The sequence below is a fragment of the Thermobia domestica genome, chromosome 10 (assembly GCF_964235325.1).
Source record: "Thermobia domestica chromosome 10, izTheDome1.hap1.1, whole genome shotgun sequence".
Classification (NCBI taxonomy): domain Eukaryota; kingdom Metazoa; phylum Arthropoda; class Insecta; order Zygentoma; family Lepismatidae; genus Thermobia; species Thermobia domestica.
The window spans coordinates 96,235,466-96,246,258 of record NC_137463.1 but is presented as its reverse complement, the minus strand read 5'-3'; the positions used below and the strand labels follow the sequence as shown (position 1 = coordinate 96,246,258).

The 10,793-nt window shown below is 36.8% G+C and overlaps 1 protein-coding gene across 3 annotated transcripts in view; it reads right to left on the bottom strand.

Moving 5' to 3' along the window:
• Nct (Nicastrin) overlaps positions 1-10,793 on the bottom strand; it is a 133,322-nt gene that overhangs the window by 31,729 nt on the left and 90,800 nt on the right. The gene's annotated exons all lie outside the window — the stretch shown is intronic.

Genomic DNA, 10,793 nt, shown 5'->3' with positions numbered 1-10,793 from the left:
ATCAGTCCCAGGACCGGCCAAAAGGCAGAATACTTAATAATAATAATAAGAAGAAAAAGAATTTTAAAATTTCGTTCTTGATTATAAGAATACATTATACATTATAAAAGTCGTATACAAAGAAATGTATACATCCTAGAAATAGTATATACATATCAACGAAATACCTTACTACTGTCAAACAACATTTGTACTGTGTATACATTTATATTAATTCTATAGACTGTCACGTCTTTTAATCACGTGGCTCCCCATCTTGGCTCACAACGATGAGCAAACGCCAATGATTTGAGTATTCTAGTAGGGAATCGAACCTAGAATCACGCGAACCGGAGTCAAAAGTTCTAACCACAAAACTATGGAACCCCTTAGTATGACGTTATGCTTGAAATTCAAATGATTCTACCAAAAACAATTATCAACGAAATAGTTTATTACATCTCTAACACATTACATTTATACTGTGCATACATCTATATTAATTACATTATGAAAAGGAGTAGAATGACTATATGCCTGAAATTAAAATGATCCTACAAAAAGCATATTTTTCAACGAAATACCTTCCTATTGTCATGTATACGGGTAATTTTATTCGTGGGTGGAAGGAGGAGTCGCCCGAAGTAAGGAAGAAATACAATACTCTCCTATCTGATAATTGAAATCATGAATAAATTTTATTATTATTATTCTTTCTGTATATGTTCATTTTCGAGTTAATCATTCCATATCGGACTCCCGAAGAAAAAAAAACTATCGAAACAACTTATTGACCGTGCTGATAGCGACTACTCCCCGTCACGACACCGTTTTTCAGTTTTGTTAGTGTTAGGAAAAAGAAGAGTGAGAAAGAAGAGTAGCAGAGGGAGGCAGAGAAGAAAAGAAAAAGAGAAAGAATGAAGAAAGATAAAGGATTGGAGGAGAAAGGATTACTGGATAATTCAGGAAATATAGTAATGAACTTGAATGGTTATTAACGAAGGATCAATTCCGAAGTGATCCGGAAATAGACACATGTCCATAAATACGAGCCTGATTTGGGTCCAGGCGACTGCACAAGAGGGAGTTGCCCAAACCCAGCCCAAGCTAGGTGAAAATGGAATTTAATTGGTTGTAAGGTAATCCTGAATGGTAAATATTAACTATCCAGTCTCTGAACTCCATACTCTGAGATCGACCACACATATGAATTAGCTTGGCGAGACTTCTTTTTTGGAAGGAGAGAGTACCAAATTCTTTTCCTCTTTGATTCCTTCATTTTGTCACACTTCTTGCAACACAGATATTATAGCACAACGACAGTAGAATTTCCAGTAAGTGCACTTTGCAGTTCGTTTCAAGACTATTCTAAAACTCAAGGGTCACAAAATCACCCTCCCCTCTTTCCCTTTTCGAAGGGATCTTTCGGGGGGAAAGGTGAAAAATGTGGAAACAATTGGATACAATTACTAAGAACATTTTCCTTCTTCCTTCACAAGTCTCTTGTTTATGGTCATTTCGTCTTGTGTGATAAGGCGGACTTCAGAACACAAAATTGCAACGCTCCAGATTCCCTACCCAAATTGTCACGTGGTTCGTATGTCAGTCTTCGAGTTTCTTCAAAGAATGTTACATTATCTGCTATGAGATCTGCAAACGATCTCCATTGTATAACTGCTATCTCGATAGAGGCAGTGGACAAAACTGAGGACAAAGCTGCCCAAAACAAGTTTTTGACAAAAAAAAAAAAAAAAAAAGGAAGAAACAGAGACAACATTTGTTTTTAGCCAGAAGCGCTCATAAATCACTACCACGTGACGCGAAGACTATTAGGGCTAGAGGTTCAGCAGAGAGCTCTCAATTCCTGGAGAAATTCTATCCTCTACGTTGCCAAGTGTAAACGGAAGTATACATTATAATTAATCTAAATTGATCTGGGGCATTAAATCAAAAACAGAAACCATGAACATATAGGTATTGCTGTTGGAAAATATCATGGAAAATTTTGAGACGGTAAGTGCAATATCTTGTTAAATATTCACATAGAAATATCTACGTGTTATCTTATAGGGATCCTGAAACACTTGCAAGTGGGTAGACATCCCCTTAAGATTAAACTAACTCCTTACGCTATAAGCAGACTACATTGCTGATTGGCCAGCAATTATGGAGAACTGTCAGCCTTCTCCGTGTTATGTTTACAAGTAAAATTACACATACTACGTTCGAACGCTTGACTAAAGAGTCAACATATGCAATATTAGCCATTAAGACTGAATCACCAAAATGGAGATAGATGTTCGACCTAGCATTTGAAGAATGTGTAAAGAACGAGAAAAGTGACATAAGCGATATCTCTGCTGCGCAATACACGTGACACGTTAGTGGCGCCTGACAATTGAAATATCCCTCATTGTTGAACGAGGAAGTCATACAAATAGGTTTCCAGCACAGTCAAAAAACACTTTATTTGATTTTTTTTAAAAAAAGAATAAAATTAAAATGAAGTCCTCTTTTTTAATTAGTGAACTATGGTGGTTTTAGGTTTCTTAAAGTGATGTTGGAAAAAAAGCGAAATCAGGAATTTCCCGATATTTATGCTGTTTTCTGCAAAGTGTTTCTCACACGTGATGGTCACAGTTCTTCACCGAACATCTAAGAGCAGGTGTGGTTACCGAGATCTTGCAAATCCAATTCACAGTGATTGATTGGATGAAAGGAAGATTAAGTATGGTAATCTTACTTTTTCTTTTAAAGCATCTTGATTAGTAAACAACCTAAGTAAACTATTCAGTATGTGTGTTACTAGTTCGCAAACTGTAAAAAAACTTTGCATTTCGTTACACAGCGACTATATAGCCTTTCTAAAACTTTTATTTATAAATTGAATACAAGTTTTTATACCATTTCATTATAACTTTATCATGAATATCAGTATCTTTTGCTTTAAAATTGTAAAATTATTCACGACAAACTTGTGTATCAGCACGAATTGTACACGTATATAAATAACTAATTTCAAGTTATCGGTACTATTTTGGGTAGCGAAGTGTACCGAATGACGGATCTGGTTTTATGAAATGAAGTCTCACATCTCTCCCACCCAAGTCACATTTCACCTTCTCGAGGTGATGCTGTCAACTCTTACTGGAGACAGGGTATGAAACTCTTGTGGAAGGTAAGAGGTCAAAAAAAGTGGATCTGGACCTCCAGGTTGGGGGTTGAGCGATACGCCAAGAACCTATCCTCGTAAAAACAGCAATGTTCAGGAACCTAACAAGCCTTGGAATTAGACAGAAAACAAGGAACAACAGGTAATGAGACGCAGAAAGAACAATGACATTCGTTTGGCAACTTGGAATGTAAGATCAATACTTCAACTTGGTAAAATGCAAGAAATCGCCGACGATATGCAGAAATATAACATTAGAATACTAGCAGTACAGGAATTAAGATGGGCAGGTTATGGAAGAATCGATAAGTCAAATTTCACTCTTGTTTAGAGGGAGAGAGAAAAAAGGATCTAAGGGTACCTGGTTATAATTAGTAAAAAAGGTAGAAAGTTGTCAATAAATGAAATGATGTGTAAAGTTAGATTAAAAGGGAAATTTTAGAACATATTGATAGTTTCAGTATATGCTCCCACAAAAGGCGACGATGACAAAGAAAAAGAAGAATTTTACGACCAAACAACTACAAACAAGTTAGGGAAGGAATTAGCGGACATGATATCACAATAATAGCAGGAGACTTCAACGCAAAAATCGGCAAAGAACCACAAATAATTCATATCACTGGCAAGAACTCACTTCATAATACAACTCCGAAAGAAACAAAATGAAAATTCGCAGAACATTTTTCGAAAGAAAAGAAATACACAAAGGAACAGGGAAATCACCGGACAACAATAATATTAACTAGGTTGATCATATAATAGACCACTGGGTGGCAACTTTAACAATTAGCGTACGGACACTTCGAGGAGCAAACTGTGACAGTGACCAATTTTGGTGAGAGCAATAATACGACAAAGATTAGGCAACAAAGCAATGGAGAAAAGACAACTAATTGAAACACTGATAAACTAAAAGGAAATTACAACGTAGAAGCATACGAAAAAACTATGAGCGAGAAACTTAAAAATATTCAAAGTACAGAAAATATTGATGAAGTGTGGAACAGAATGGAAAAATGCATTGTAGATGTTTGTAGATATAGCAAAAGAAACATTCGGAGACAAGAAACGCGAAAAAAGAAAGGAGTGGTTCGATGAAGAATGCAAAGCCATAGAGAAAAGGAAGAAGCTATAAGGAAAATGCTACGAGACAAGTGAGTGCACTACTAGGAATATAACGAGAGAAGATACGAAGAAACGAAAATATGCAGAAAGGAGTAGATGGAGAACAAAGTGAGAGAAATAGACAAGTGCAGGGTAGAACAATATACAAGGAGAATGTATAAAGCAATCAAGGAAGAAGCAAGTGGTTTTGCACCAAGAATGCAGATATGCAAAGAAAAAAAGGGCAAGATAATAAAGTCAAGAGAGAAATGCATGGATAGATGGGTAGAATACTTTAGAGAACTTCTGAATGCGGAGAAGAAAAATGCCACAGGAAACGAGAAACGCGATGAAATCACCGACAACATAGACAGTAATGATAAGAAACCCATCAAAGAGGAAACAGAGAAAGCCATCAATATGCTGAAGAACAAAGCAAAACCAGAAGAAGACACAACAGTAAGTGAAACGATTAACGCAGAAGAAGAACAAAAAAAGTAAAATCTACACGCTAATTGGAAAAATCTGACGAAAGAAACAAATACCGGAAATATGGGAATGAGAAGTTATCTTCCCTATTCATAAGAAAGGCAAAAAGCTTAACTGCCATAATTACAAAGGGATCACCTTACTCAAGACACCATATAAAATATTCCCTAATGTACTGTTCAATAAAATAAAGAGAGTAGCTGAACAATAAACTGGGGAGTATGAATCCGGATTCAGACCTGCAAGAGGTACAACAGACCACACATTTGCAGTGACACAGATCTTCGAAAAAATTCCACAAGTACAATATTGACTTACATCTACTCTTCATAGATTACAGAAAGGCATTCAATAGTCTTACGCCAAATAAAATTTGCGAAGCTCTGAGTGGGATTGGCATATCAAGAAAGATAGTAAGACTAATAAAACTCACACTGAATAGAACAGCAGCAAGGGTATTAATCCAAGGAGAAATGTCGACAAGATTTGGACTTAAAACAGGATAAGACAAAGAAATGCGTTGTCTGCATTAATTTTCAACCTAGTACTACAGGACGTTGTTGGAGAAATAACAGGACAGGATAATATTTTACATAAATCATTGCAACTACTAGCATATGCTGATGACATATTGATAATAGCTCGAACGTACGAAGTTTAAGAGAAACATTTGAGAAATTCGATCAACTATCCCGATTCAAGGGGCTCCAAATTAATGAAGGAGAAACGAAGTATATGAGAATTTCTCGTACAGAAAAATGCACCAATGAACAATAACTAAAAGATAAATCATTATAGTTTTAAGAGTGTCAAATAATTCAACAGTACTTTGCAGCTACTCGTATCTCAAAAACAAAACACTACAGAACAAAAAGTTTGAAAAAGGTGGAGATTAGCTGAAAGTCAGCAATTTTTAACTAATTTCCCACTTTTTTCAAATGCTTTTCCTTCTCCTGTAACGTTATGCTTTTCTAAGATACGAGATGGCTGCATAATATCGTCGAATTCAACTATTTAGGATATTTAATAATGAGTGACCATGATGTAATGACTATAAGACACAGGATACAGGCTGGCACAAATGTTATTACAAATACGAAAAGCTATTTACATCCAAGACTCTATCTAGGAAAACAATGGTGAGAATATATAAAACTCATATTTTAATAAGGCCGGTGGTGACTTATGGGTGCGAAGCGTGGAAATTCACATGCAATCTGCAGAACAATTGTTAATATTTAAAAGAAAGATTTTAAGGAGAATTTTCGGGCCAATTAAGAGCGATGATGTCACACATAGACAAAGATACAATCATGATATAGACCAGCTAATAAACAATGAAAACATAGTACGCATAGCAAAGTCTCACAGAATCAAGTGGATAGGACATGTCATACGAATGAACAATATGAGACTCCCAAGCCAGATGATCAGCCAAAATATAACCGGAAGGGAGCGAGAGAACGACCCAGAAGATGGGTAGATGTCGAAGACGGCCTGCGTGTAATGGGCATTCCGGGAAGGGAAGATAGAGCTAGGACAGAATCCAATGGCGAGGCGTTGTTATGGATGCCCTAGCCCACAATGGGCTGTAGCGCAAAAGATGGTGATGATTTCAAGTTATCTGCACTTAGTAATGAAATAATGAAAAAAAAAAAAAAAAAAACAGCTGGACCCAAATCTTCAAAAATTAATTTCAAATGGTGCAGCCATTATTGTTCACAAAAAATTTATCGTACTCATTTTAACCGAAGTATAAAATAATGAAAAAACACTCAGGTCGATCAAAGTGTTATGTCTAATCCATTTTAAACGGACCAATTACTTTTGGTGCTTGATTTATTTTCAATAAACAAAACGGACCAATTGTTTTGGTGCTCGATTTATTTTCAATAAAGAAGATATGCCGAGTTCCATCTCCCTAACATGATAGCAGTATTTTCGGCGTACCTGTTTAACTACGCTTTTCCCTTAGGATACACATTTTAATCAACAGGACATGAAAACACCTGACTCGACTCAGGTGATGTTTTCAAATATTTATTTAAACAGGTCAACTGTTTTCCCGTGATTACGAGAGAGAATGGCGATGTAATTTTAATGTATTAAGAAAAACATTATAGAAATTGCCTCCTTCCATTACTTAAGAAAAGCGGAATTTTCTGAAATATTAGGAGACGTGTCCACTTGCTTCTCATGAAGAAGTTTATAAGCGAAGTTTCAGCTTTCGAATGTGAAGAGCTCGTGAGATACTCTTATTTTTTTGCATACATTTTTAACATCTCTTATCACTTAGGATACACATTTATGAAAGTAGAATGACAAAATTCCGGCTCGAGCCAAGTGTTATGTCTAAAAATTCGGTTTAATGGTTCAGCCGTTTCCTCGTGACAACGAGACACAATGTCGATTTAAATGTGGATGGGAAAATATAGAGATTTCCCCCCTTCTCTCCTTAAAGGTGGCATTTTTAAAAGCGCTAGGACGTGTCAAATTACCTTTTATGTTGAATTTACATATCGAGTTTTCTTCTTTCCTAACTTGAGAGGCTCCTGAAAACAATATTTTTGGCATAAATTTAAAATTCCCTTTCCCTTTGGAATACTCATTTTTTGACACAAACCTAGCTTAAGGTATGTACTAATTATGTTCAAAAATTTATTTAAGCTTTCTGCTCAAGTCTCCTGTACAATATTTGTTTAAACGTACGGATTAAAAGGTTAGTTTTAGATACACATTCGATTAGAATGAACATAAATATTATGTTTAATTTAAGAAAGAAACAAAAGATATAATTTAAATCACTGACCGACTATTTTTAAAAAATCATCAGATTTAAATCAATCACCTCTGGTTTCCGCCCTTGATAGACATAAATTGTGACGGGTCGAGAATGTGGATTCTATTTTGACAAAATCAAGAGTTCACATTAGAAAGAATATTGTCACAGTGGGGAAGCCCGAAGGACGCACTCATCGACGTCAACATTCCAACAGGCATATCAGCACACAGACCAGGAAGACAAAGATCTTGTGTGCTATTCCAAGTCGTATAGCCATATCACGAACACACAAAAAATTCGGAACTGCTTCACAAGAACCAATATTCGCACGCAAGGTTCGACCTAGTCTGAAAAATCGGGGAAATTTTTCCAGCACCATTACAAAGGTTAGGGTTGGCTGATTTGATCTGATTTAATTTTGAGTTTAGCGTCCCTTTCAACAGTGAGACTATATGAGACATGGACTCACGACTTAACGTGGGATCCGAAACACATGAGCTCCCGCTGGGAATCGAATCTGTGTTTTCTACGCCAAAAGCACAACGTCAGCTACTAGAGAGCTCTAGCTGAGGGCTTAAATTTGTTGCGTCTCCACTTTTGTAATTCTTGTATGGGCCATTTTCCAGTAGAGTAACAGGCGACCGCCAGGAACGTAAATCTATACATTTAATTTTCTGCCTAGAATTCGTATCTTAAATTTCTGTTCTTCTTCAGTAATTATGACAGTCAAGGTATCAATGATATTATTCTAACTTTACTATCATTACCAACTACGGAAAAAGAACAACAAATTTAAGTTACGTTATTATGAAGAAGAAAATATTTTTATTTATGAGTGTAAACATTTAATTTCTATACATCCTATCTCTACTAAACCCTTTTACTTATGTAAATCTTGACGATGCTGATAGCTCTCAGCGAAAATTCGACATTAAATATGATATTTTACATAATTATAACAATTTGGAGGAATGTAATAATAATTTGAGTTTACTGACAATTTTGCTCTTCAAGTGGTTTACTTTTAACATTTTGCACGTATTTCGCAACTGATACACGTTTTAACACTATACACCATAATGAACAAGTAAAAGTTTTATACAAACCCATACTCCAATTGAAAGAACTACACCTAAAACCTGACCAGGACAATTATTTCAAAATTGCACAAAAGCGAGATAACTTTAATAAAATTTCCGTACCATAAGGGACGATTTTATTCTTTAAAGTAATAATGATAATAATTTATAACAATATATCTACAGAATTTAAGAACGCTACTTTTTTTTTTTTTTCTAATCTACTTAGGGAAAGGAACGAAGAAATTACATCTTCATTTGAAAGAAACTTTACAGTTCTTTATTTTCATATCTATTTACGATCAATATTCTTTGAAGTTACCATTACCTGGCAAAGACAGCCAGCTTTCCCATGAATGCATAAGCAGTTGCCCTTTCCTGCAGAAGGAGTTTACGAAATGATTGTAAGCGGAGGGAAAAATAGGGAGCCACTCACTCCGATATTAAAAAATTACAAAACTCACGGCTCTAATGCAGTCTACCACAATATAATTTGGCATGGACCCTGAATCAAACATATGGTCATACATACTAGAAATGAGAGTTCTATCGTAGAATTACTTTCTTCAGCGCACGAATTTATCCCGAACTATCGAACTTTTGAACTCATACTTTTTCATTTAGCACTGTACAATTTTTATACATTACCTCATTATGCAGGATGCAACATGTAACAAACGTCAGAAGCTGATTTCTGACACTGAGATAAACAAAATACGTTCTATGAACATACCGTCGCATGCGAGCCAGAGGAACGTAACTCCATTTACGTAGGTTTACAGTCGAGAGGATAAAAATACTTTTTCTTAGAAAGATGTGTTTTTAATAAGACGGTAACTGAGCTACATTACAACAGATGATCGACAAGGAGAACAGATGGCGTTACGTTCCTTTACACCAATCAGGGCTTTCAAAATCATGTCCAAACATGAAGAAACCGAAAACCCCATTTTTGGAGTTACGTTCCTCTGGTTCTCATGCGACGATATAGCATATTAGCCATATTGGCAGAGTTAGCAAGGGCAGAAAGCGTGGAAATAATAAGTTTGAAACGGTTGATATTGCCATGCACAGGCACACTAAGGTACATTCGTCGAGCACATCACAGGAGATGTTCCAAGTGTATGCTACCATGGGCAGCAATGCATGCAGGACAACGCTAGAGCATGGATTGACGAACCCGTTTGAAGATACCTGGGTCATGGCGAACAGTTGCATAGGCGTTCCAAGTCGCTGACAGGAGGATACACCACACTTTTAATATGACGCAACAGATAAAAAATCCAGTGGAATTAGGTCTGGAGACCGGGCAGGCCAATGCACTGGACTGCCACGCCCGATTCAACGTCTTGGAAAGTTGTCCAATCACCAGCGGACATTCACTTAAAGTGCGCGGGAGCACCATTATGTATGTACCACATGTTGCTCCGAACAACTAGGGAAACATTTTCCAGTAATTCGAGCAATGTATCCTAAAGGAAGATCAAATACCGTCCCTCCATTCCAATTTTTTTTAGTTTCACATCCCACAGTTATACCCGCTAGAGTGGCGATGATGAGAAATGAGTGCAATAGTAGAACGAGTAAAGTGGGAGGAAACGGGAGAGCCCCGAGAAAATCCACGCACACGGTGTTTGCCCACAACAACGTTCACTTGGCGCGAGATGGGATCGAACCAGGTGCCCCAAGCACCAGAGGTAAACGCTCTACCAATGAGCTACAGCGGCCTCTCTTCTCCATTCTGCCTTTGGGGTAGCATGTATGGGCCAATCAATTGATCATGGACAATACCACACCATACAAATTAATGTTGATGTTGTTGGTGTTAAGTCCAAATTGATGTTGATGATGAGTGACAATCGTAACATGGGGATGTGCACCTGCCCACGTGTGTGTGTGTTATACAAGTTGAAGATTTCATCCTTTCCAAACGAGCCTCGTCAATGAACAGTACCGACACCTGAAACAACATGACGGTAGTGGTTTATTGAATGAACCACTGGTAAAATGCTTCATGTAGTCGGAAATCCACTTCTGTTAGTCCTTGTACCCTTTGAAGGTGCTATGGATACAAGACATTTTCATGTAACGCATGCCACACAGTCATGTGACTAACATTCAATTCATGGCTAAGTATCCTCGTTCTCGTACCTAGCTCATTGTCCACAGCTTCTAACACACGTTT